Genomic DNA, 27,339 nt, shown 5'->3' on the forward strand with positions numbered 1-27,339 from the left:
GATTACAGGGGCAAGATTCCCCCTCTCCTAAGACTGCCAACAGACATATCCCAGAAAATTCCCCGCAGGCCCAGGCAGCCGGGAGGGCTGGGGGCCGGGATGTGTTGTCCTGGTCCCTGGAAATACCATGATGCACTGCGCAAGTGTCTGGTGCATCATGGAGTTCCCCCTCCCCTCCTCAGGCTGCCTGCAGTCTCACAGCCATGGCTGCCAGATGATTAGAAAAATGGGGTTAAGGGAGCACCCTTAACCTCATTTTAATGGGTGGCTAGTTGGGCAGGTTTGCTGCTGTGGTGCCACCAGGCTCATGCCACTGTGGTGTTTTTTGTCAGTGGACAAAAAATATGGAGAGGAGAGCTGGTCTTGTGGTAGCAAGCATTTCTTTTCCTGTAGCTAAGCAGGGTCCACCCTGGTTGCATATGAATGGGAGACTTGATGTGTGAGCAATGTAAGAGATTCCCTTTAGGGGATGGAGCCACTCTGGGAAGAGCAGAGGCTTCCAGGTTCCCTCCCTGGCAGCATCTCCAAGATAGGCTTGAGAGAGATTCCTGCCTACAACCTTGGAGAAGCCGCTGCCAGTCTGTGTAGACAATACTGAGCTAGATAGACCAATGGTCTGACTCAGTCTATGGCAGCTTCCTATGTTCCTAAAGACAGGGCTGTCTCTTTGGGCCATGTTGGGAGTACTGGCTTCGGTTCCCCTGATTCTCCTGGTGCAGGGGTTCCCAGCGCCACAGTGCCACCCAGACACAGAGTCCTAGATCTTCCCACCCTGTCCCACTCGCACTTTCCATCTTGTCCCCCAGATGTGGGTTTTTTCTCTTCTGGATTCAGGGTCATGACACTTAAATGTTTTGATAGTAAGATACTTAAATGACCTCTTCCACACAAGCAACCCTCCCACTCAGTTATTTGGAGAAGACCCTGCTTCCCATTCCACTATCAGCAGAAGTGTGGTTGGGGAGTAGGCGGGTACAATGCCCAGGCTTTGCAAGGCTTTGTCCTGGGAGGCTCATCTGGCCCCTCCTTGGATAACCTTTAGACCTTGTGTAAAAACAGTATTCTTCCGCCATCCTTTTGGCATGGATGTCTGATTCTTTGCCCTCATTTTTCCTGACAATTTTATCCACTGTGCTGCTGTTGCTAGTTTTTTTTTTTTAATGCATTGCAGTTTTATTGCCTTGTTTTTATTGAAATCTCTTGTTAGCTGCCTTGGGGTCCCATTGTAGGGACAGAAAGGTGAGATATCAATATTTTAATAAAGTTGTTTAAAGATCTTTTGATGAGTAGGCAGCAAAACGTGTTATTGTCTTGCTACGAATTTGAAATCCTCTCCCTGGCTGAAATCTTATTTACAGTTACCAGTGAGTAAGCCCCCTATTAATCACAATGAAGCCTACTTTTGAGTAAACAAGCATGGGGCTTGGGTTTATCATCCACTACATTTTCTTCACTAATGCAAATTTTAAGCTTTAAATAATGTACCCACTCTGTACAAGACATATAATTTGTCTGGAAGATTACTTGGAATTTTTAGATTTTTCTTCCCACTTCTAAATTAATGTATCATGTGTCCAGACTAATAAAACTTGTTAAAGGGTTATTAAAAACCCTTTTAAACCCATTTAAAACAGGAGGATTAGACTTTATGGACCGATCTAAAAGGCACACATAGCTAATCTCCTGCAGCCAATTGAACCAGCCAATTTGGGAGCTAGATTCTGCCATCAAATAACAAGCAAACAACTTCCATTAGTATCATTCTCCATTGAATGTCAGAATTAGGATAGGCCTTCATAAAATTTCACATCAATATCATGCTATTAAATGCTTTTCCCAGAACAATAGCTTTATGTCCTGGAATTCTTGTACGCTCATTACTTGCACATCATGCTGTGATAAAAATCCTTTTTTCTATGGCTTCCATAGGCCGCGTTCATAATATTTGGCCCCACCTTTTACAGTATGAGAAAGCAATTAACAAGTTGCTATCCATACAAGATAGTTGTTTGTGAGTTAACTCAAAGTTGCCATCTATGTAAGGCAGGGTGGGCAGAACATAGATAAGGCTCTAAAGAAGATTGGTTGTAAATCAGCAAGGGTTTCTACCTCCCAATAGTTTAACAACAAGTAAATTCCATCTCATGGGTAGAGCCACCATAGTATGAATGGGTTCAAAGAACCTGGGCCACCATGCTCAGGAACCGCGCCTTGAGCCCCAGCCACACCCCCTGCGTCAGATGCAGAGGGTGTGGTTTTGCTTGCAAACAGGACCACGACCCCGTTTGTGAGCAAAATCCAGCCAGCGTCATGTTTGCAGTGTGGCTGAGAGTGGCTGGTGCCTTTGATCAGGTTTTTGCACAGCTCTGCTGGCCAGTTTTAGAGTTTAGTGTTTGGATCCCCAATCTGCTCGGTTGGAGATTTGTAGTCGTACTTTGTACAACACATAGGAACATAGGAAGCTGCCATATACTGAGTCAGACCATTGGTCTATCTAGCTCAGTATTGTCTTCACAGACTGGCAGCGGCTTCTCCAAGGTTGCAGGCAGGAATCTCTCTCAGCCCTATCTTAGAGATGCTGCCAGGGAGGGAACTTGGAACCTTCTGATTTTCCCAGAGCAGCTCCATCCTCTGAGGGGAATCTCTTCCACTTCTCACACTTCTAGACTCCCATTCATATGTAACCAGGGTGGACCCTGCTTAGCTAAGGGGACAAGTCATGCTTGCTACCACCAGACCAGCTCTCCTCTCCAAAGATCAGATGGAGATTTGAACTTGCAGGACATCCCAGTGTATGACTCAGGGAGCGTCGTAGGTAATTGGCTCTTCCCTCAGAACCACCATTTTGCTTCTGACTCTGCCCCCAGCCACTATTTTGCATCTGATGCTGGTTGGCAGAGCTGCTGGGTGGAGCTTTGCCTAGTAAAAACAAAGATTCTGTGCATGTGAAGGCAGCCCACTTCTGATGTAAAGCATATTATAGAAACTGTAAAGGGTTTTCTTACATCGTAGACAGGCTGGCCCTTTCAGGAGGGAAGGTGAAGTGTTTGCCTCAAGCCGCAAATTATTGGGGTGCCAGCAGGGTGGCAGGAGGCCCCCGCTGCCACCATCAAAGCTGTGCTTTGGGACTGCTCTGACCCTTGCAAAGTCTGCAAGAAGCACGAGGGGAGCAGAGGCTTCTGGAAGCCTTCCTTCTCCCTGCTCCTCATGGACTTTCAAAGCTTGCAAGGACTGATTCTGAAAGGGGCCTGACCCCCACCTGGTTTTGTGCAAGGAAAGAGGATGAGGTGATGTTGAAGTTTGTGGTGTGTGTGTGTGTGTGTGTGTGTGAGAGAGAGAGAGAGAGAGAGGAGGAGGAGGAGGAGGATGCAAAAAGAAATTACAAGCTCATTTAGAAATGGCTGCTTCTCACCATGTCAGCAGGTTTGTAGTTTACTGGGTCAAATGTGGAGGGCAGGAAATTGATTTTGCTGCAGTGGTAAAGATCTATGTTGGTGACAATAAAAGGGGTTCTTGCCTTGTTACATACAGCACACAATCCTTTCCTGTTCCTTTCTTTTCGTATATATCAGACTGGAACAAGACATAAAGGCCAGTTCATGGAGTTCCAGCCAATGGAATTGTTGTTTCCTGAAAGATAGCACCAAATGATGGTGCCCCTCCCTTCCTTCCCCTTTCCTTTTTCCCCTAGTAAAATCACACACCCCAGTTCCTTCTGCCGGTCAAATATCAACTTTATGTTCTTTTGGGCACAGAAGAGGAAAAGCAACATGGTGCCATTTTGCCTGCCTTCTTCTGCAGGCCATCCATGAGGCGGGGATGCTGTGTGGATGGATGCTCTGTGCCCCATGAACAGGCCCACAATCTGTCACCTGAAGGGGCCCACTTCACCCTGCTTCATGGTAGGACCAGCCTGAATGTGTGGTGGCCACTGAAAGCCACAGTCCCACAGTCCCTCCTCTTTCCTGTCCTCCTCCTCCTTTCCTGCAAAATTTAGTAATGCAAATTATGCAATGTAACATCCTCATATTGCAAATTCCACCCCACTACAAGCAGCAGCCAATGAAGTGGAGAGGACCGGGCAACTCAGTGTGCAAAGCCTTATCACATGTTTTAATTCATTGCATGTTACAAGGGAGAGAGGAATGATGGGTGTGGGGCCTCCCCTTTCAGCTGTAGTCACACATGGCTCCTAAGGTACAGTTCCTCTCACAGAGAATTCCCTGCTGCTGAATTAGAAAAGGATTGGAGCTATTGGCACTGGCCAGCATCCTGACCAACAGTGTACGCACCTGCACCCAGGGAAGAAGTGTTCCCACCATGGAGAGCTTGCTGAGCTCCTGTGAAAACGGCCCTTTCCTCTGCACATCAGGTGCACTGCGGGGCTTGAGAAACTCCCGAATGTGGGGACACTTCTTAGAAACATAGGAAGCTTCCTGCTACAGAGACAGACCATTGGTCCATCTAGCTCAGTATCGTCTTCCCAGACTGGCAGCGGTCTCTCCAAGGTTGCAGGCAGGAGTCTCTCAGTCATGACTTGGAGATGCTGCCAGGGAGGGAACCTGGAAACTTCTAGCAGCCCCACCCCCTCAAGGAGAATATCTAAAAATGCTCACATACGTAGTCTCCCATGCAGATGCTAACCAGGGTGGACCCTGCTTAGCAAAGAGGACAATTCATGTTTGCTACCACAAGACCAGCTCTCCCCATGCATTTCCCAGAACATGGGCATGTGCTTAGTCAGAATTTCAGCCTTTCATAACAATGACTACCATTCAAAGCAAGGTTGTTGGTTTAATTGGTGAGGCTGTTCACATGTACATGCAAAACCGGACTGAGGGGGCCCAGCCTGGTTATGCACACATGTATGAACCACTGGGATCAGCCAACAAATAAACAGCACCGCCAGGGTTTGGGGTTGTGTCATCTTTTTTTTGCTTTTGACCAGTGTTTCCTTTCACCAGGATTCCCAGATGTAGACCACGGATTCTAAACGTTGGGTCCCCAGATGTTATTGGACTTCAGCTCCCATAATTCCCAACCAAAGGCCATTGCACCTGGGGATTATGGGAGTTGAAGTCCAATAACATCTGGGGACCCAACGTTGAGAATCCCTGTTGTAGACTAGAACTCCCGACAAGGGGTGTGCATGGAACTGGCTGGCCCGGTTCGGTTTGAGTGCAAATGGCACTTCCAGTTTGGTCTGCGCTGCCCCCTTTAACCCCCCCGGTTCGATTCAGTCTGGGGGGGAGGGGTTCGCAAATTTTTTTTTGGAAAAAAAATATTATTTACCTCTAGCCCCTTTGGGGGGCATCCTAAAGGCCATGGGGGGGGTTATCCATGAAGGTCCCCCCCTGGCCTCGGTAATCACTGCTGCAGCCCATTCACTGTGTTTTCTGGCCCTTTCGGGCCTCTGTAAGTAGGTGTGGCAGCCATTTTGCCCACTGCTGTGCATGCGCAAATGGACTCTGTGAGGGCTGGCATGGCCCGGGGCCTCGCAGAAGCCATTTGTGCATGCGCGGCAGCCATTTTTTAACCCCCAAACTGGTTTGCACATTTATCACAGAATCATAGAATATTAGAGTTGGAAGTGACCAAGTAGCCTCTTCCAAATCCCGCCCGCTGCTCAGAGCAGAAAACGGCTGCAGCATCCCTGATGGGCAGTTGTTCATCCTCTGAAAAACTCCAGCCAAGGTGCAAGGCAGACTATTCCGAGGCTGAACAGCTCTTATACTTAGAGGACGCTTCCCAGTGACTAGTTTTAATCAGCTTCCATCTAATTTTTACCTGTAGGATAGGTTTGGAAATCAAGCAAAACCATAGTTTATTTCTTGGAACTATGTATCTCCAGGGAAGGAGAGCCCCTCACTGCACAAGGCAGACTATTCCACTCTCAAACAGCTCTTATGGTTAGGGAATTCCTCCTAATGTCTAGCCTGAATCTGTTTCCTTGTAAGTTGAACCCGTTGGTTCTAGCCCTGTCCTTAGGAGTAACAGAGAAAAAGGCCATTCCTCCACATATATAAGATAGGAAGCTGCCTTCTGTTGAGTCAGAGCATTGGTCCATCTAGCTCAGTATTGTCTACACAGACTGGCAGCGGCTTCTCCAAGGTTGCAGGCAGGAATCTCTCTCAGCCCCATCTTGGAGATGCTGCCAGGGAGGGAACTTGGAACCTTCTCCATGCAAGCAGGCAAGTGCTACCCAGGGTGGCCCCATCCCCTAAGGGAAATATCTTACAGTCCTCACACATGTAGTCTCCCATTCAAATGCATCACTGTTTTTAGAAAGCAAGTAAAATCTTGGCTTTTTACCCAGGCTTTTATATGAGAGTTTTTGTTGCTGCCACTTTGTATCTTATGGTTATATCGTACATGTTTTAAAAACTTTTAATTAGATTTGTATGTTTTATATTCAGTGTAATTTTTATTGTACCGTTTTAATAGTTTTATATTGTTTTAAATGTCTTGTAAACCACCTTGAGGTTATTTTAATAAAAGGTGGTATAAAAATTGAACGAACAATCAATCAATCAATCAATCAATCAATCAATCAATCAAATAATCAATAAATGCCAGAGTGGACTCTGCTTTGCCAAGGGGACAATTTATGCTTGCTACCACAAGACCAACTCTCCTTCCTTCAGATATTTGGAGTCCCCTTAGGCTTCTCTTCTCCAAGATAAATGTAGCCAGCTCCCAGTTTTAAGAAACCCAATGTGGTACCTAAAGCCAGGCTTCTTGAGCATTGTGACTGACAAGAATATGATACTTCTTTGATGCAAAGGACAAAATGAGCAAGATCATTTCATAGGGACTTCTCAGCCAGCAATTTGATCTGAGCTGAGAAACAAAATGAGCAGCAATCGCAGACCCAATGACCCGTATTGGACTGCGGAAATAAAGGGGAGATGAAGCCACTACAGTAGCAGCCTCATTCTGTTCATCACACGCAACTGGTTTGCTTTATATTGAAAGAGGAGGCTATCTGGGCGTGCCAATTTGGTGGGTGCATTTCGTTTCCTTCACATCCTGGAAGCATTCTATTCAAGATTTATTTTAGACCTAGTTAAATATGCTTGGGAATGTAAAGGGAAAAAAGTTTGCATAAATGTCGGTGGGCATTCAAACTAATGTTGCACTTGTGCAAGGATGTTATTTATTTATTGGGACTAACTTGTGCAGCCTGGGACATGCCTCCTGCTGTGAAACCTTTTCCTAATTCCCTATATGTCACAGGGAATAGTGCAAAACTCTCCACTGTCCTTGTTGTGCAAGTGCAATGCTTGTGCAAGTGAACCAACAGTGCAAGAGACTCAGCAACTGTGAGCATCTGCTCAGCTATGTGAACTTCTTGCGTGGCTGCATCTTGGTTTGTTGCGCTAGCAAAGCGTGGTCTGGATATAGCGTGGTCTGGATATCAGCCATGGCCTTTACATATCTGCTGACTTCCAGCTGCTCCACTTTAGCTGGCCCCTGAGTAACAAACATTAAATATGTTAATGGGTTTTAATCGTAAATCACCCAGAGATTCTATATGGGGTGGTATATAAATATGATGAATAAAAATTGGTCAGAAATAGTCATGTGTTTCCTGCCAATATGTTTCCGAGTGAAATACAAAGTGCTGGTTATTACCTATAGAGCCCTGAATGGCTTAGGTACTTAGGAGAGCATCTCCTTTGTCATGAACCTTGCCGCCTATTAAGATCATGTAAGGTGGTCCGGTTACAGTTGCTGGTTTGTCTGGTGGTGACTCAGGGCTGGGCCTTCTCTGTGGCTGCCCCAGGACTTTGGAATGCACTCCCAGTCAAAATGAGAGTTTCTCCATCTCTGATTGCTTTTAAAAATACCCTTAAGGCACACCTGTTTTCTCAGGCTTGTAATTAAAGCTAATTTTAAACTGCTTAATTGTTTTACTCTGTGAAATTGTTATAACTGTTTCACTGTTTTACTGTTTTTATTTTATTTTTATATTGTTATTTGGATTATGTATCACACACACACACACACACACACACACACACACACGGTGATATACACATATGATAAATAAATAATAAATAGATGTGTTGAAGTTTGTTCTTTTCACGCAACGCATAATCACGCTTTTCTTTTCACAGTTTTCACACAATGCATAATCAGCCTATAGCCCTCCAACTAGTAGCCATTGATGAGAATAGTCATATTGGTGGCCAATCCGGCCGCCCAGGGCTCCGCGGGCGATCGTCTGCAGGGATAGCGGGCTAAGCCCACTCTCCCCACAGACCTCATTTCGGTAAGTCTCACTGATCGTGAGATTCACCTCACTGAGTTAGATAGACCAATGGTCTGACACAATATAGGGCAGATGCATATAAGAACATATGAACAGCCCTGCTGGATCAGGCCCAAGGAGGCCCATCTAGTCCAGCATCCTGTTTCACACAGTGGCCCACCAGATGCCGCTGGAAGCCACAGGCAGTTGTTGAGGGCATGCCCTCTCTCCTGCTGTTACTCTCCTGCAACTGGTACTCAGAGGCATCCTGCCTTTGAGGCTGGAGGTGGCCTATAGCCCTCCAACTAGTAGCCATTGATAGACCTCTTCTCCATGAAGTTATCCAAACCCCTCTTAAAACCATCCAGGTTGTTGGCTGTCACCACATCTCGTGGCAGAGAATTCCACAAGTGGATTATGCATTGTGTGAAAAAGTACTTCCGTTTGTTGGTCCTAGATTTCCCGGCAATCAATTTCATGAGATGACCCCTGGTTCTAGTGTTGAGAGGAAGAAGTATTTCTCTCTATCCACTTTCTCCACACCATGCATGATTTTATAGACCTCTATCATGTCTCCCTGTAGTCGTCTTTTGTCTAAACTAAAAAGTCCCAGGTGTTGTAGTCTTATATGTTCATCTTATATGTTTATAAGATGTTTGATTTGTAATACCATCAGAGTATGCTCCAAAAAGGCTGTTCACAAGTTGCTCCTCTACCCGTACATCCAACAAATGGAGGAGGAACTGGGACTAATGTTGACACATTCTCATCTTCTAAAAGCTGTGCATTTAGCAGATGTATAAAGCCCTCATGCTCAGGCCTCTATGAATGCACAGATGTCAAAGGCAGGGGGAGAAATGCACAGTCCTGCTTAGCCCTTCAGGAACTGGACATATGAGTTGGACAGCTTGGGTTCTGGGTACCCCAGAGAGCACCTCCTTTGTCATGAACGCTGCCACCTATTAAGATCATGTGAGGAGGTCCAACTACTGTACAGTTGTCACCGGCTTGTCTGGTTGCGACTCAGGATCGGACCTTCTCTGTGGCTGCCCAGTGACTGCTTTGGAATGCAGTCACTGCAAAAATAAGAGCTTCTCCATCTGACTGTTTTTAAAAAGACCATTGAGACACACCTGTTTTCTCAGGCTTTTAATTAAAACACATTTTAAATTGCTTTATTATGTGAAATTGTTTTAATTGTTTTTATTCTGTGAAAGTGTTTTAATTGTTATGTTTTGGGATTGTGTACACCACCTGGAGATACATGTATCTATAAATATGATAGATAGATAGATAGATAGATAGATAGATAGATAAGTAAGCAAGGAGAGGGAGCTTGTCAACAACCCTATTTTACAGCAATGATGTTTTTAAAAAATCTATATCTATTTTTTATACCATGTTACCTGAATACAAGACTACATTTCCCCCAAATCCTTTTGTGTTAGAAATTGGAGAGTCATCTGAAATTCAGACTCCTCTTCCTTTTGGGTAAAGTATTCTTTTGGTGAGCCAGCGTGGTGTAGTGGTTAGAGTGCTGGACTAGGACCAGGGAGACCCGAGTTCAAATCCTCATTCAGACATGAGACTAGCTGGGTGACTCTGGGCCAGCCACTTCTCTCTCAGCCTAACCTACTTCACAGAGTTGTTGTGAGGAGAAACTCAAGTATGTACACTGCTCTGGGCTCCTTAGAGGAAGAGTGGGATATAAAATGTTAATAATAATAATAATAATAATAATAATAATAATAATAATAATAATGTGACGCATAGGGGCCACAGAAATCACCATCAGCCAATTACAAAAAGCAACTTTACTGGGATCAGCCTATATTCTGCGACGATATCTATAATAACAAGAAGAACAATATTGATAATAAAATTCAGCCATCCCAGGTCCTTAGGAAGGACTCGATGTCTGGATAAAACAAACCAGTCAATAACACCGGTCTGACTGTGTAAATAAATAATAATAAATACAAGTGTAACCTGTATTTAATTTGTATTTTTCAGGGGGTCATCTTGAATTTAAAGTCATCTTCTATTCATAGAAATATTGTGTGTGTGTGTGTGTGTGTGTGTGTGTGTGTGTACATGTACAAACACACACACACACACACACACACACACACACACACACACACACACCCGAGAGCGAGAGCATGCAAATACCTTCCTGGCCTTTAAATTAAGAGGACACAGTTCTTGCAAGGGAAATGAATGCAGCATACAGAAGGTACTGTACTGTAGGACCTTCAGCAACATGTGGCTGAAAATGGGGTGAGATGTGGGGCTCAGACCATGGAGAGATCTAATATTGACTCATACCATTGGCCCATCTAGCTCAGTATTTTCTACACTGACTTGCAGCAGGTCTGTAGAGTCTAAAACAGAAGTCTTTCCAAGCCTTACCTAGAAATGTCAGGGATTTAACCTTGGACATTTAACCAGATGCTCTACCACTGAACTATAGCCTCCCATCCGCTTTGGAATGGCCCATCTCAACAATGGCATTCAAAGGGACATCTCAGCTATGAACCTGGAATGCTAAACATCTGAAAACCTCTGAGAATGAAACCTCTCCTCCCCAAACCCAGGGCTGATGCACTAATGGGTTCATAGACCATCTAACTCATACAGTATACACAGAGAAAACTGCCATATACAGAGTCAGACCACCGGTCCAAATACAGTAGCTCAGTATTGCCAATTCTGACTGGCAGCAGTTGTCCAAGGTTTCGGGCAGGAATCTGCAGAGCCCTACCTGGAGATGCCAAGAGTTGAACCTATGATCTTCCATATGCAAAGTAGTTGTTCTGCTACTACTGATATATGATCCTTGGTATGAGATCTGGGATATTTCAAGCATCTCATCTTTTTAAAACTTGTTTTAAAATTGTTTTGGCTATTTAATTGGTGTTTTATGATGTTTTAATTGTTAATTATTATTTTATGCAGTTTTATAATTTCTAATTGTTAATTGATTTTAACGGTGTTTTAATGTAAACCACCCTGAGCCTTTTGGAAGGGTGGTATAAAATATTTAAAAATAAATAAATAAATAAATAAATAAATAAATAAAGTCCCTATTTTGGGTTGTGAAATGTTGGGAGGGTATAATATTGGGATAATAAACAGATACCGGTTAGGTTTCAATTTTGGAATCAGAGTCTTAGTGTGGTAAGTGACTAGAGCTCCCTAGAGCTGACCTAAATTCAGGTCAGCATACTGAATGCAAAAAGAGGCCTCCTGGACCAGCCCAAGGTCCATTGAGTCCAACATTCTGTTTCCCAGAGTGGCCAACCAGACGTCTTTGGGAAGCCCACAAGCTGGGCAGCAAGGCGCGCTCCTCTCCTGCTGTTGCTTTCTGGCACCTGGCATTCCTAGCTCTTCATAGCCATCAGAACTAGTAGCCACTGACACATACTTCTCCGTGAATTTATCCAATCCCTTTCCAAAGCTATCCATCTATGCTAGCGGCCACCATTGCATCTTGTGGCAGCCAATTCTATCAATTAATTATAATTTGTGGCTGGCATCTTGACCAACACAACGTTTGCGGGAAAATCTTACGCTAGTGGAAGGCTGTTGCACTAGCCAGTTGCCCTAAGTCTGGATTTTGCATCCTAGAATAGTGTTGCAGTAATGCAAGCATGCTTGCGCAACAGCTGTGCAACCTGGAGCATGCTTCATAAGTTGTAAAGGGAACAAGAGTGCTATAGCGCAATTCCAAAAATCCCTGGTTTTTGGCACAGCAATGCAGTCTTCTTGCACAAGCACAACTTTGTTCATAACAACATAGGAAGCTGCCTTATACCGAGTCAGACCATTGGTCCATCAAGCTCAGTATTGTCTACACAGACTGGCTGCGGCTTCTCCAAGGCTTCAGACTGGGGTTCTTTTGTCCTACCTGGAGATGCCAGGGACTGAAACTGATCTTCTGCATGCAAAGCAGATGCTATACCAGTGAGTCACAACCTCATCCCACCCCCTCCCCACCCCCATGGAACACTTCATATATTTTCTTGTCACCCTTGTGCAGGGCTCATGCTAATCTTCTCTGTATTGTTTCACTTTTAGTAGTGTGTCATGCAAGTGTGCACAGCCTATGGCAAGCCTTATAACTTATTGTTGCATAAGTGCTTTGTTAGTGGGGGGAAACACCACATACATGTATTATTATTTTAATAACTGTCAACGTATTCCGTGATCTTTGCTACTCATTTGGCACACTCCTGTTCAGGTTGGGTCCAGGATAAGTGCTACTTCTTAGATATAGTAATTAGAGGTTGCACAGTCAAGGGAGAGTCAGGGGCAGGCATCTCATAAAAGAAGGGAGCCAAATGCAGATGGCCTCCTAATGAAGAAAGCTTGAGAAGTACAGTAGTCTACTGTTCACCTGCTAGAATACACAACTGCTAGAATACACAAGAGCCAGTGTGGTGTAGTGGTTAGAGTGCTGGACTAGGACCGGGGAGACCCGAGTTCAAATCCCCATTCAGCCATGAGACTAGCTGGGTGACTCTGGGCCAGTCACTTCTCTCTCAGCCTAGCCTACTTCACAGGGTTGTTGTGAGGAGAAACTCAAGTATGTAGTACACCGCTCTGGGCTCCTTGGAGGAAGAGCGGGATATAAATGTAACAACAACAACAACTCACTGGTACGAAAGGAAGTCTAGCTGAGCTGTACCAGTAACCATATGGAGAACTTGGAGTCTGTGCCTGGAGTGGAGAAAGGCTATAAAGAATCAGGTACTTTATAGCTGATGTGATTAGATTAGAGACGAGCCCATTTCAAGAGGCTCCTTGCGTGCCTTCTGCAACACTGCAGCAATTTCCCTTTCTACATTCAAGCTAGGTATCGGGTGGCTGATAAATCATTTGCATCCATGTCTCAATGAATGGAGGGGAGGCAAATTAGTATGCAAATGTAACTGTTGGCAAGCAGGACCATGACAACCCAAACAGAGTCAAATTAGTTGACGATTTTCCAAGAACAAATTTACATATGGGGGGGGGGAACCAAACAAACCCAGACCTGCTCACAGACCACACGTCCAGGTTATCCAAGTGGGAGCACAGCATTACTTTTTGAAATATTGTCTGAAAGAATGCGATTAGGAAGAAACTGATGGCCAATTCTTGCATTTGGGAGAACTCAGTGGTAAAGCTTTTGCTGGACTTGGTCACTTCAGGCTATGTATGCATGCATGTGTCTGAGAAGAGTTACATGTCTGAATGCCCCCTGCCTAAACAACTCCCTGAAAATACAAAACTAGTCTGTCAAGAAAAAAGATTGCTGCCTTGACAAGAATCAGATCACTGGTCAGTCTAGCTCAGTACAGAGGCTGGTCACACAACCGAGAACTGGATAGGCCAAGTGTGCTATGTAAACCCCCCCCCCAAAAAAAACCCCAAAAATTTTGATTTGGGGGGGGTGTTGGGAGTGCTCCCAATTTTTGGTTGTGTGGAAACAAACACATAGGTAGGAAGTGGGAGAAGTGATTGTGTGGGAGACACAATCTCCTACCTTGTTCAAAAGCTGGGTATGAAAAATGGGTAAGATGGCACTTTCCTACCCAACTCCTGTCTCCCACACAATCACTTCTCCCTCCTCCCACCTAGTTTGCTCCCATACAACCAAAAACTGGGAGCACGCACAGCTCCCAAACCTGGGTAGGACACTTGTTTTTCATTGTGTGAAATGTCTCAGTCATTGTCTACCGGGGGTGTAGCAAGGTTGGAGGCAGCCATGGGGTAGGCTGGGTGGCTCCTCCCCACCTTTCACCTTTCCTCTTCTTCTTCACTGCTGGCCCCCTTCCCACCTGCCTGCCTTGACAATGGCTGCACAACTGGCAGTTTCCCCCACCACCTGACCAGCCACCTTTGCTGCAGCCACACTGATGCAACCCGATGACATTGCTGAGTCAAGGTGGCTCCAGATGCCATTGAGAACAGGCCTCCTTTAAAGGGGCCACCTGTTCTCACTAGGATATCTGTGTGGGTCAGTGGCATTAGAGAGCTGTTGGCAGACCAAACAGTGTTGAGGCGGCAGCGGCTGGGAGCCCCTAGGCAGAAGCAGGGAAGAGGTGGCCCTGATGTGGCCACAGTCCCTGTTTTCCATTGTGCCTATGCCCCCATTGCCTACTCTAATTAGCAGCGTATCACCAGGGCTTCAAGCAGGAGTCTTAAGTTGAGGGAGCCCTACCCGGAAATTCCATAGATTGAACCGGGGACATTCTTCATGCAAAGCAGATCCTCTACCACTAAGCGAAGCTTCTTGCTAGCTTCCTCCCTGATATATTATTTTACTATGTGCATAGTGTGTGCACACAGGTATAGCACTACGTGCAAAGCTGAACCTAAAGTCCAGGGGGAAAATGTTACCAAATTCGATTCTACCAAACGTATAGGCTTGCTCAAAACTAGTAAACCATACAGTTCCTCCTCATGACTAGAATGTTGCATTATTTGCTTTTAAAGCAAAGCTCTCAAAGGCATATTCTGGGGACAACTGAGGTTTTTGTGCTGCCCTATACAGTATCAGGGGGCTGCAGGTTTCAACTCTGGAACTTGGTCGCAATTCTGAAGGCAGAGCATATCTATATGGAAACACACAGAAGAACCTTGATTTTTCTTCTTCTTAAAATCTATTTTGGAGGGGGACAATCAGGAACAGAGGAGAAGTGTGTATGTATGCTTGTTAATTGTAAAACATTCATATCCTGCCTTTCTTGTCAAAGTAAACAACAGCAGCTTTTACAACACATTCCAAGAAAATAACAAAGTAGTGTAATAAAAAAGAAGATAAAAGCACCACAAAAAATAGCAGTCCCAGAAATCAGCAGCTAAAGATAACCAAACACAATGTCAGCCGCCTCCAAACGAAGAGAAAAGTCACATTATTTTAACATATGCTTAACCCTTTCCACATCTGCAGCTTCTGAGCTTTCAGTCACCTCTTCTTAAACAACTTTCCCCATAAAGGAGTGATGCTGGGTTTCTATTTAAGATCTAAGTAGGTTCAGATATTTTATGCAGAGGAAATTTCTCAAACCAGTGAGAAACTATGGCTTCTTCCCTCAGATCTGAGATGCTTCTAGAGAGAAAAGGACTTCCTGCACCTTTCTTTTAAAAAATTAATCCAAACCCTGTTAATTGACTGGGGAATTGACAGAGGAAGTGTGACTCGGTTGGTCGTTTTGGATCTCTGGGCTTCTTTCAATACTATCGACCATAGTATCCTTCTGGAGCATCTGAGGGGGTTGGGTGTGGGAGGCACTGCTTTTCAGTGGTTCCGCTCCTACCTCATGAGCAGGTTCCAGATGGTGTCTCTTAGAGACTGTTGCTCTTCAAAACGTGAACTTTTATATGGCATCCCCCAGGGCTCCATTCTGTCTCCAATGATCTTTCTTTTTATTTATTTATTTATTTATTACATTTATATCCTGCTCTTCCTCCAAGGAGCCCAGAACGATGTACACCATACTTAAGTTTCTCCTCACAACAAGCCTGTGAAGTAGGTTAGGCTGAGAGAGAAGTGACAGGCCCAAAGTCACCCAGCAAGTCCTATGGCTGAATGGGGATTTGAACTCGGGTCTCCCTGGTCCTAGTCCAGCACTCTAACCACTACACCACACTGTCCCTCCCTTTAACATCTACATGAAAACTGGGAGAGATCATCAAGAGATTTGGTGCAGGGTGTTATCAGTATGCTGATGACACCCAAATCTACTTCTCCATGTCAACATCATCAGGAGAAGGTATAATCTCCCTAAATGCCTGCCTAGAAGCAGTGATGGGACGGGTGAGGGATAACAAACTGAAACTGAATCCAGTTAAGATGGAGATACTTATTGTGCAGGGTCAGAACCTGGGAGACAATTTTGATCTGCTGGTTCTGGATAGGGTCACACTTCCCCAGAAGGAACAGACACACAGACTGGGGGTGCTTCTGGATCCAAATCTCTCCCTGAAGTGGTGGCCAGAGGTGTTTTCTATCAACTTCAGCTGAGATGACAACATCAAAACAGTAGTACATATGCTGGTAACCTCCAGACTTGACTACTGTAATGCGCTCTATGTAGGGCTGCCTTTGTACATAGCCTGGAAACTGCAGTTGGTACAGGATACAGCAGCCAGGTTGGTGTCTGGGTCATCTTGAGGAGTCCATATTACTCCTTTATTGAAAGAATCACACTGGCTACCCATATGTTTCCTGGCAAAATACACAGTGCTGGTTATAACCTATAAAGCCCTAAACACCTTAAGCCCAGGGTATTCAAGAGAATGTCTTCTTCACCATGATTCCCATCACCCATTGAGATTATCCGGAGAGGTTCATCTGCAGTTGCCGCCAGATTGTCTGGTGGCTGCACAGGGACAGGCCTTCTCTATTGCTGCCCCAATAATCTGGAATGTACTCCCTGCTAAAATAAGGGTCTCCTCATCTCCGGCAACATTTAACGCTTCAAACCTCAGGTTGGACAGGGAAATTCACTACAAACTGAAGGTTCGGGTTATGGTTTTGCCTCAAGAACCTCGGGTCGCTTTTGTGACGAAACCACAGCAGTTTCACACATTTAGATGATCATGGAAAGGAACCTCTGCCCCCTTCTCCTCTGGTGTGGCATTATGTGCAAACGTGGCCCATGTCGCAGGCAAAAAGTACTTACACATACAGAAGAAGAGTGGCTCCCACAAGAAGAGCACCCAGGAGTGCCATACTTGTATATTTGTATATAAATAAAATAAATAAGATAAAATAAACACTCCACGACTGCCAGGCAGACCAGAGCCCCAGCACTTCTTCCTTTAATAAGCACTGAGGCAGGAGCTCCCAGCCTTGGGTTCCCCCATGTTGCTGGATGAATGGCTGCCAAAGCAGCAACAACATTGCGGGGCTCAAGGCATGCCTTATCCTCTGGAGATCAAAGCATTTTCATTGGCAGTGACAGCCACTCAGATGTATCTACATGGCGATGCCCCTAGAGGCAAAGAACGGCAATGTTTTACTCTCTGCTGAACTTGGTGTGGGTAGGGGATGTTCCGGTTGCAGAGGCAACCAGGTTGGACGTCCGTCATGCTGACATGGCAAAGGAGGGTGCCATTCCTTCTCCTGGAACATCTTTATGCCCCCTTTGAGCCTTGGCTGAATATTCTTCAATGGGGGGGACATGTTTTGCAAGACGTAAAAACATGCACAAAAATAAGCCGCCCATTCTTTAATTTAACAGTCTTCGTTCTCTCAAACAAAGCTCCCATCATGGCAGTTTGAGAGAGAGAGAGAGAGAGCTGGAAGTTATTACAAGGGTGGAATGATGGTAAAGCTAAACAAAGGGAGAGGTCGATTAGGAACAACCACCATTTCAATGCAAATTGCCTAATGCTAGGTAATCTATACCAAGCACTCAACAAAATATTTCCTCTCTAACACAGGGTTCAGTTGCTGTGCTCTCAGGAAGCACTGCTCAGATGGAAAATTCTTCCTGCCCTGGATGTGAGCAATAAACCAAATTATTTTACTGCAGACAGTAATTAGACAGGAGGGCTGCTAGTAAAGGAGAAATTCCTTCCCTAAGCTCTCTGCTTGCTGTAGTAACCCTCTGCATGGTTTTTATAGTGCTCTGTGGAGTCGCCATTTCCTGTCCCTCTTGAACATGCCTCCGCTCATTTCCCAACAGCAGCCAATCAGAGGCCAGTGCACATATTGAGTAGATATTTACAGCACCAGAGCTGCCCTCATAACTCAAGGCCTGTGGGAGGCTCTTGGACTTCGGTCTTCAGAAAGCAGCAGCTGAGCAAAGCTAGTTAGAAAACAAAGGGAAGGTTGAAACAGCAAGTGGGGTTTGCAACTGGAAATAGAGAACCTGGAATATTTTAAGTTGTAAAGGTTGAAGAAAGCACTTGCACGACTTGGGGGTGCAGCGTAGTGAATGCCAGGTTGTGTGTGTGTTTTTTTTTAAAAAAATAAACCCAAAGTCAATCTTTCTGTAGCTCTGTGGTGGCCTGAAATGGAAGAGCCCTCCCTGTTGGTGGCCTGAGGCTTTGGAATGCGCTGCCTGCCAAAATAAGAGCCTCCTCATCTCTGACAGCTTTTAAAAGAGCTGTTAAGATGCATTGTCTCCCATTTGACTTACAGAATCTATCGTTTTACATTGTTTTAATGTTTTAACTTTGTTATTAATCTGTGTTGTTCTATTGAAAAATCTCCCAGAGACATGAGTTTTGGGTGGTATACAAATATGCGAAATAAATAAAATAAATTTCTGCTGTAGAGTTTGTTTTCTTATGACAGGTGATGTTCCAAACATAGGAAGCTGCCTTATACAGATCAGACTATTCGTCTATGTATCTGCTTGGTCTGTCAGTTTTGCCCCAGGAAAGGGTCTGTCCTGTTTTCAGGGAAGGGTCTTATGTGGACCTGCCACATGGGACAGGAACTAGTCATCATGACTTGGGGGTGGTCTTGAACCAGCTCTCCCAGTGAGTCAAGCCCTGGCATCTTACCTTCCTGCACTCTGCTTCCACAGTCGATCCTTTGCCTTGAGGGTGCCATCTAGGTTGCCGTACCAGCCTGTCTGAGCACTGTCAGCTGACCCCAAGGGCCAATTTTTGTCAGTAAGCCTCTGAGCTCCCTGCTCAGTACAAGCAACTTGTCTCTAGGATGAGGACTCCCCCCTCCACCTTTCTCAGTCACTGCCCTGAATCTTAAACTATGCTTGCCTTTGATGATGCTCCTGCCCCTCTGATCCCTGCTTGCTTCTCTGGAACTCAAACTGCTTGCTGTGGACCACACATCTGCCTCTTGCCCACCTGGACAGTTTCAGCATCCCAGAACCCAGCTGCCTGGAGCCTGACCCTGCTGAGAGCTGATTGTAATTGTTGGTTTCCTCTACTCTCCAATGATGTCTCACCTGGCAACATGACATCATGATGTGGTTGGTTTCTTCACCTCCTGTAGGGACAGCCACTGCGGTGGAGTAACCCATAGCCCAAGTGCAACCATATCACACGTTTTGTATCAATAGGCATTATAGGGGAGATATGAAGAGAAAACACACCGCTGCTACTTTCAGCAGAAGACACACATTTGATAGGCTGTTTAGTTCCAGCTATCCAGGCTCTGAGTTGATGTCCCACTACAAGAAGTTGGTGCCTGTCTTTAAGGGGTGGGTGTGCTCTAGGGTAGCTTGTGCTCAGCTGCAAACATGTTGCAGGACATCAGAGAAGGGTTGAGGAGTTCAAACCTACTGACAATGATGCAGCCAGTCAGCAGGCCAGCAACTAAGGAGTGGGTGTGTGGAGAAGGCTGGAAGGCAGAGCTGGTCAAAATATAATCTCATATTACCATCAAAATAAAATATTTTCACAGGGTCAAAATATAATCTTGTGGAAGAGAGACATTTCTCCATGAGATTCTCCAGGATGCATTAGGTTATTTAAAGAGGAGGGGGGAAATGATGAAGAGTAAAGCAGGATGTTCATGAAGACAATTTTAAAAATAATAATACACTTTATTTGTTAGCTGCCCCCATACAAAATTGTTCTCTTTAGGCTGCTAAGTTGCAAATTGAAGTCCAGGACCCTCAGGGTAGCATTCTCTGAAGTGCTACCTGTTCCACGCACAAGGCCAGTGGAACAGGTGGAGCTGAGGGATCTCAATGTGTGGATGAGACAGTGGTGCCAGAAGGAGGGTTTCGATTTGTTAGGCACTGGGATACATTTTGGGCTAAGCAACACCTGTACAAAAGGGACGGACTTCACTTGCACCATGATGGAACCAGACTGCTGGTGCTTAAAATAAAAAAGGTCACAGAACTGATGCCTGGGAGATTGCCAAGAGGAACTGGGTGGTATCTGGTTCAGGAAGCAAAATCCCTTAAGGTGTGAGGGTGTAAATGTTTCAGATAAACCAGAAGGGGATAGAGTAGAACTAGGAATAGAGCAGACAGAAGCGCATGACAGCTGGTCAAAAAGGTCAAATGACAGTAAGAGAGAAAGCACATGCCAACATAAGAGACTCTGCGTATAGGTGTTTTTATACCAGTGTAAGAAGTCTCCGAGCCAAGATGGGTGAGCTGGAGTGCTTAGTTGCTAATGAAAACATAGACAGAGTGAGCATAACAGAAACCCAGTGGAATGGTGAGAACCAGTGGGACACTACTGCTAATTCTGAATACAGGGAGGAGTGGATTGGGGGTGAAGTAGCACTGTATGTTAAAGAAAGGATTGAATCCAACAAGCTAGAACACCTAAGTGGACCAGAATCCTCCATAGAAATATTATAGGTGACAATATGAGGACTGAAAGGAAATGTGTTACTTGAGACATGCTATTGCCATATGTATCAAAATACAGAGAGTGAGCTGGAGCTGGAGAAGCAAATCAGGCAGGCATCAAAGAGAGATAGAGCTGTAAGAATGGCTGACTTCAATTACCCTGACATAGACTGGGCAAATTCATATGAGGGTATCGACAGAGAGGCCAAATTTCTAGACATGCTAAATGACTGTGCATTAGAACCTAACCAGAGAGAAAGTGACCTTGGACTTAATCCTGAGTGGTGAGAGGACCTCGTGTAAGATGTCAAAGTTGTAGAACCACTAGGGAACAGTGATCATAGTGTGATCCAATTCAGCTTATATGCGGGTGGAGCACTGCATATGTATTTGTGAATTGTTTCTATTAAGTGTGCCCCTCCCACTTTTGCCTCTCTAGTTTGGTTCTGCTGACACACACACACACACACACACCAGACACACATGCACAGGCCATGATGAGTAAGTGGTATCCCGCCACACCACGCCGTGTGTGGCCTCCCGCCTCTGAGCAGGACTTTCCTATCCCTTTAATTTTTCCAGTGCCCCCTTCTCTTTCCTCTTTTCTAGCTAGCAGCACACACACGCACACACCAAACGCAAACACGCATGCATGCTGCTGGTGCCACCATGTGCCTGGGGCCTTGTGTGGCCTCCAACAAAGATCTGGTGGACCAGACACTCTGAGGCGTTTCTTTCCCCACAGGCAAAACACATGCACTGCACACAAAGAGAAGATCAGAAGAACCAGGTACGTGTTACTTTAAATTCTCCTTCAGTGTGTTGGTGTGTTTTTGCCTTGCCCCTCTTTTTTGCAGTTTGCATGCCAGGTTGTATGGGAGATCTTCATAGGGATTCATTGAGAGAACTCATACACAGCAAGTCTGAACACAAATTGGATTCTTGGTGGCTGTATGAGTTCTCTCAATGAATTCCTGTCAAGATCTCTCCATGCACATATATATACAGATCAGAGAAGCTACTCTGATATAGACTTCTTAAAAGGACAGTAACTGAAAAAAATCCTGGGGGGAAAAACCATGAACCCCCGGGTTGAAGCTGCCTGGGGGGAGTTGTGGTACAACCCACCATGCCCCCAGATCCACTTTGGAGTACCCTGGCACCCCACAAAGGGGGGAATGGGGCTACCTCAAATCCCCATTATTCCCTATGGGAGAAATGCAAAAATTGGAAAATTCTTGAAAAATTCATTAAAAATTGTAGGAGTGTTTGATTGCTTTGGAGTTCGGTGGGTGGTTGGCACCCCTGGGTGCCTACCATCCACCCCGGTTTTGTGCCCCTAGGTGCTCTACATAGGAAGTAATGAGCTGGTTCAAGTCCCCATTATACCCTATGTAGAACCTTTTAGAACCAGTTCAAACTGGGTTTGAATTCGAACTTAACTGGGGTGTGGGTTTTGAGCAAAACCAAAACCAAACCTACCCACCCTGGTTCGAATTCGAACCAAACAGGCCAAGCCAGTTTTGTGTACGTCCCTAGTTATCCTCTCTAATAAAACCCTTGATGTCCGTCCGTGTCGTCGTCCAGGCGTGTGTCCGTGCCTCCCTCGGCTGTTCTCGGCATGCGCGGAGCGCATGCGCAGGACGGCCGAGGCAGAAACGTAGACAGGCACCAGGCGGCCATGATGGCCGGGAGAAGAAGCGGCGGCCGAGGAGAAGCGGCCGCCGCAAAGCCGGGCGGGGGGAAGAGGCGGTGGGGGAAGCCGGCAGAGGCGGTGGCGGAGCTGCGGCCTCGGCGGAGCCATGGCCGAGGCCTGGCCGCAATGCCGAAGACGGCCGGAGGGAAGAGGCGGCGGGGGAAGAAGACACCGGGGCCGGGCGGGCAGCAATCTGGCCGGCGGGGACGACACTCGGGGCGGCACTCTGGGAGGTGGGAGGGAAGAAGAAGCAGGGACTGGGGGAAGGAACCCAGGCGGGCTAAAACGCGAGGCTGGCGGCCAGTGGCAGTGGCGGGTCAGCCTGCTGGGACTGGCTGGCACTGAGAGACAAGCAGCGGCTGCGGAGGCCAGTGGCGGGCCACAGAACGCTGCGGACGACGACGCCTCCATGGCGGTTGCCGTTGCCCTTCTTCGCCCACCGCCAGGAGAGGGAGAGGAGGATGCGCTGCCGGACTGGCTGCGGCTCCTTCGGCTGTGCTGTGCCCCCTCACAGCGCCGCCACTGAGCCCCAAGAAGAGCTGCCGCTTTTGGCCCGAGCCTGAGCCGGCGGCGGCAGCATCAGCAGCAACAACAGCGGCCCTGGAACATCCCGCCGCCTCGCCATGCCCGCCAGCCTCACGTTCTTGCCTGTGCTGCCGCCGAGAAGCCAGGTGAGTGGGCTCCAGCTCCGTGTCTCTGCCCCACATGGCTAGCAAGGTGTTGCGTAAGGAAGGAAAGAGGGAAAGAGAACGAAAAAAGAAAGAAGGGAAGGAGAAGAGGGGGAAGAAAGGAAGGAAAGGAAAGAGAGGGAGAGAAAAGGAAGGAATGAAAGAGAGAGAGAGAGAGAGAAAAGGAAGGAAAGGAGGGCGAGAGAGAGGGAGAAGGAAGGGGGGGAACGGTACTAGCGCCCGTTATTTTAACGGGCTTAAAAATACTAGTGTTAAATAAGAAAATAAATAATAAATCTGCTTTCCACTGATGGAAATCTGCTTTCCAGTTATTCTAATTCACCCAATATTTTGGCTTTTAATCCAGGCCTTTCATCTGACCGAAAGAATTTCTCGTTGTTTTTAAATTGTTCTAATGTTTTAATTTTGTTTTAAGTTGTGTTCTTATATTGTAAACTGCCCAGCAGGGATATAAATGTGACAAATAAATAAATAATACTTAGCTTTATCCCTAGCATTTTATGGGTTTGTGTGTGTACTGATTTGCTTTGGAGATTTTTTTTCCCCCCATGGGAAATCTATTTCTCGCTTCTTCTTACATGTTTGGGGCCTACTCTCTGTTCAGGGAAGTTTGGTTTCACTAGAAATTTTTAGTGTCAATTGCCAGTCAGCCCAAGCCTTGAAAAGCAGCCCCCCGCCCCCCCCCCCCCGATGGTGTCAGCCATCGATCTAGGGATGCTTTCCATTTCTTAAGACAGAGGTAACGTGTGCTGCTCTTTTGCCCTACCAACATCTCCTGCTGGAGCTTCCTGTGCAGGAGTGCCCGTCTGGGTGGTTGCTTCTCTGCCATGCCTGTAGGGTTTTGGGTTTTTTTAAGAGAAACAATTCTACTTAATATTTTATTACCACTAATTTAGACAGCAGCTAGGCTGTGCCTACACATCCTTTTCAAAATCCTATAAATCGGGTCCCCTGGGGCCTATATGTCTGAAATATGGCAGACGTGATTCTTTGGAGGGGTCCTCAAGCACTTGCAAATGTTTTGTAGATTGGCTGGGAAACCATGACATTATAAGGAGAAGGAGTGGAGGCAGTTCCCACTTTGAACCCATTGGTCCAGCCACAGCATGAAAACGGGCCCAAGCGCAGTTTTCCTTGAAAGCACACAAAAACGAACAAGATTATTGCATAAGAAAACAAGCCGAGGCATGAAACAACCTGTTTTTTCAGTGCACGCTGCAACTGACAGTCCCTCTCCCTGGTATTCACAGTCACACATAGGCAGCAAAACAAAAGGTTTACTGAGCCCTGGTGGACTGCCACCTCTAGCTGCATTCAGCTTTGTCGGTCATGGACTGTGCAGACCTGATCCAAGACAAATCCTGTTGAATGCTACCTTGATACCTCCCCCTTTGCCTCCACAAAAAGAAAGCGGGAAACACACCCCAGTTCAAGGGGCACCTTAGCATTTTCACCCCAAGCAAAAAATGAAAGTTGCTATTCTTCCCTACCCAGCACCATTAGCTTTTTCCTAACAACGAATACAATATTTATATACCGCTTTTTAACAAAAGTGTTAAAAAGCACGGTTCACACATTCTGCACCAGCTGAGGTTCTGTGGCACCAAGCATGACTGGGCCCCTTTGCTAAGCAGGGTCTTCACTGGTTGCATACAAATGGAAGACTCCATGTGTGAGCACTCTAAGATCTTCCCCCTTAGGGGATGAAGCCGCTCTGGGAAGAGGATCTGGATGCTTGCATGCAGAAGGTTCCAAGTTCCATGCCTGGCATCTCCAAGATAGGACAAGATTTTTATTTATTTTTTTAAAAATAGGACAAGATTTTTTTTATTGAACCAACAAACTACCAAAGCATACAGTATGTTGCCAAAGCACAATTATATACAAAGTGGTTGTTTGTACATGATATAGCTACAAAGATTTACACACAAGAATTTGGAAACACACAAGTATGAAGTATATGCAGGTAGTACTGTAACTCGGGGGTGGGGGATTACAAGGCACATCAGGTAATTGGGGGGGGGGTTACGTCCGACGTCCATTTCCACAATTTGTCCCATTGCTGTTTAGAAGAGATACTCTTGTCTTTTTGCACATAACCATACAAACTTTTCCAGAAGAGACTTACTGTCTCATCTGCGTGAACCTCTTGGTCGCGTCTTCCCTCCCTATTCCTATGCAGGAGCATTGCATAAATGACATACAGGTTTACTAACCTGATTACGAGGAGGGGAACATTCCAATTCCCTAGTATGAGGGCACCCGTTCTGTCCTGTTTCCTTGAAGGTTTCTTTCTGGGACCTCGAAAAGAGGTTCTATCGCTCAAACCTGATGTTAGCACTTCCCGTTTTTCCAAATCAGGCCACTCTAACAGCTTGCTTACTCCCTGCCACACTCTTTTGGCTGCCACACACTCTTTTAAGAAATGTGAGTGGGTTTCCCTGAATGTTTTACCTAGCTCACTAGCTTTCTGTTTGCAAGTGATTTTAGGGCACTCTTGCTGGTCCTCTAGGAGCCATGGCTTAGCCGCCTTAAGTGGTAGTACTTGATGGTATAAGCGCCACCTTGTTTCCCATAAATGGAAAGGGACGTTTTTCTCCTTAAAGAGAGCGATAGGGTGATCGGGTTGCAACAAGTACTGTGAAGTGCGGTGTTTGTAGCATTTACGTTCTAAATCAGGTTTTAAGAAACCCACTTCTAGAATCTCTCCATAAATTGTTTTCCTTAGCTGCTTAACTGAGGAGGATCCTTTAAATAGATCCGGTTCAACCTTCCATTTTTAAAGTGTGAATAACAAATCTCTCAAGTAGTCCGGGTGTTCTCTTTTTAATACTTGTGTAATATTACCATTGAAAGATCCTTTCCCCCACCATGCTATGCCCCATGCTGACTTGCGCCAATGCAGAGAGAAAAGCTATCTCCAAGATAGGGCTGAGAGAGATTCCTGCCTGCAATCTTGGAGAATCCTGCCTGCAATTTGGCTACCAGTCTGTAGATAATACTGAGCTAGAAGGACCCATGGTCTGACTCAGTAGAGGGCAGCTTCCTGTGTCCTGAGAGAACAAACCAGGGACATGGCTAGGTTCTTGAAAGATCTGGGCTGTGGGCCAACAGTGCCCTTTTGCTAATTAAACTCAGTCATGTTCCCCCCTTGAACTCAATCATGCCCCTGACTGCCAATAGGTTTCCAGGCAAAATACAAAGTGCTAGTTATAACTTATAAAGCCCTAAACAGCTTAGGCCCTGGGTATCTAGGAGAGGGTCTTCTTCACTACGAGCCCCGCCGGCCATTAAGGTCATCTGAGGAGGTCTGTTTCCAGTTACCGCCAACTCGTTTGGTGGCTACACAGAGACGAGCCTTCTCGGTCGCTGCCCTGAGATTGTGGAATGCGTTCCCTGCTGAGATACGATCGTCCCCATCTCTGGCAATTTTCAAAAGACATTTGAAAACCCATTTTTTTACCCAAGCTTTCTTAGTTGTTTTTTTTTTTAATCATTTGTTTAATTGTATGTTTTTAAAATTATTGTACTGTTTTAACTTTTATATGTGGTGTTATATGTTGAACTGTTTTAACTTTTATATGTGTTTTAATTGTTGTTAGGCGCCCAGAGACGTAAGTTTGGGTGGGGTATACATTTGATTAAATAAATAAATAAATAAATATTATAATCCATGTGGTGTTCTTGGTAAAATACAGGAGTACTTTCCCATTGCCTCCTCCCGCTCAGTATGAAATGATTCCTTTTTCTATGTGGTCGTTAAGAGTTGACACCAATGTGATGGCACTTAATCAATCAATCAATCAATCAATCAATCAATATTATAATACAGCACCTGTGAAGGTGGAAGCAGCAGAGCCAGGTGAGGCTAGAAGCTTTGTCTCCCATGATCTGTGCAGGTGCCTCCACTGCTGCACTTTCTTTCTGGAAGAGGTCATGGAGGAGGGAGGTGGCTATCAAGATCCAGGGCTCTGAGCAATTCATGGGAGTCTTGTGTCTCGGGAGCCACCCCTTGGTGACATCACTGGAACAAACATCTACTAATGCAAATACATCCTGATGGAGCAAGTTAAACTCCTCTTCCTCCCTTTTTTTTGGGCAGATTACAAATTGCTCTGAAGAAGATTACTCCTCAAATAGCCACATTTCTGGAGTAAAATGTTAGACTTCGATACCAGGATTTTATTCGCTGTGGACTGAATATCATTTGTTTTAGCTAAAGCATCACAGATGTTTTATTTATTTAGCATATTTGTATACTGCCCAAAACTCGTGTCTCTTGGCAGTTTACAATAAAATAACACAGATTAAAAACAAAGTTAAAACATTTGATAAGTCTAATTAAAAGCCTGGATGAATAAATATGTCTTAACAGTCCTTTTAAAAGCTGTCAGAGATGGGAAGGCTCTTATTTCAGCA

The 27,339-nt window shown here is 45.6% G+C and overlaps 1 protein-coding gene and 1 non-coding gene across 6 annotated transcripts in view; both read right to left on the reverse strand.

Annotated features, from left to right (window-relative positions):
* Positions 1-27,339, reverse strand: part of TENM4 (teneurin transmembrane protein 4) — a 1,105,140-nt gene that overhangs the window by 975,731 nt on the left and 102,070 nt on the right. The window lies entirely within an intron of this gene.
* LOC128352661 (U6 spliceosomal RNA) lies at positions 12,252-12,358 on the reverse strand. The gene has a single exon (XR_008320560.1). It is a non-coding gene; the product is annotated as a U6 spliceosomal RNA (small nuclear RNA).

The sequence above is a fragment of the Hemicordylus capensis genome, chromosome 3, assembly GCF_027244095.1.
Source record: "Hemicordylus capensis ecotype Gifberg chromosome 3, rHemCap1.1.pri, whole genome shotgun sequence".
In the NCBI taxonomy this organism is placed as follows: Eukaryota; Metazoa; Chordata; class Lepidosauria; order Squamata; family Cordylidae; genus Hemicordylus; species Hemicordylus capensis.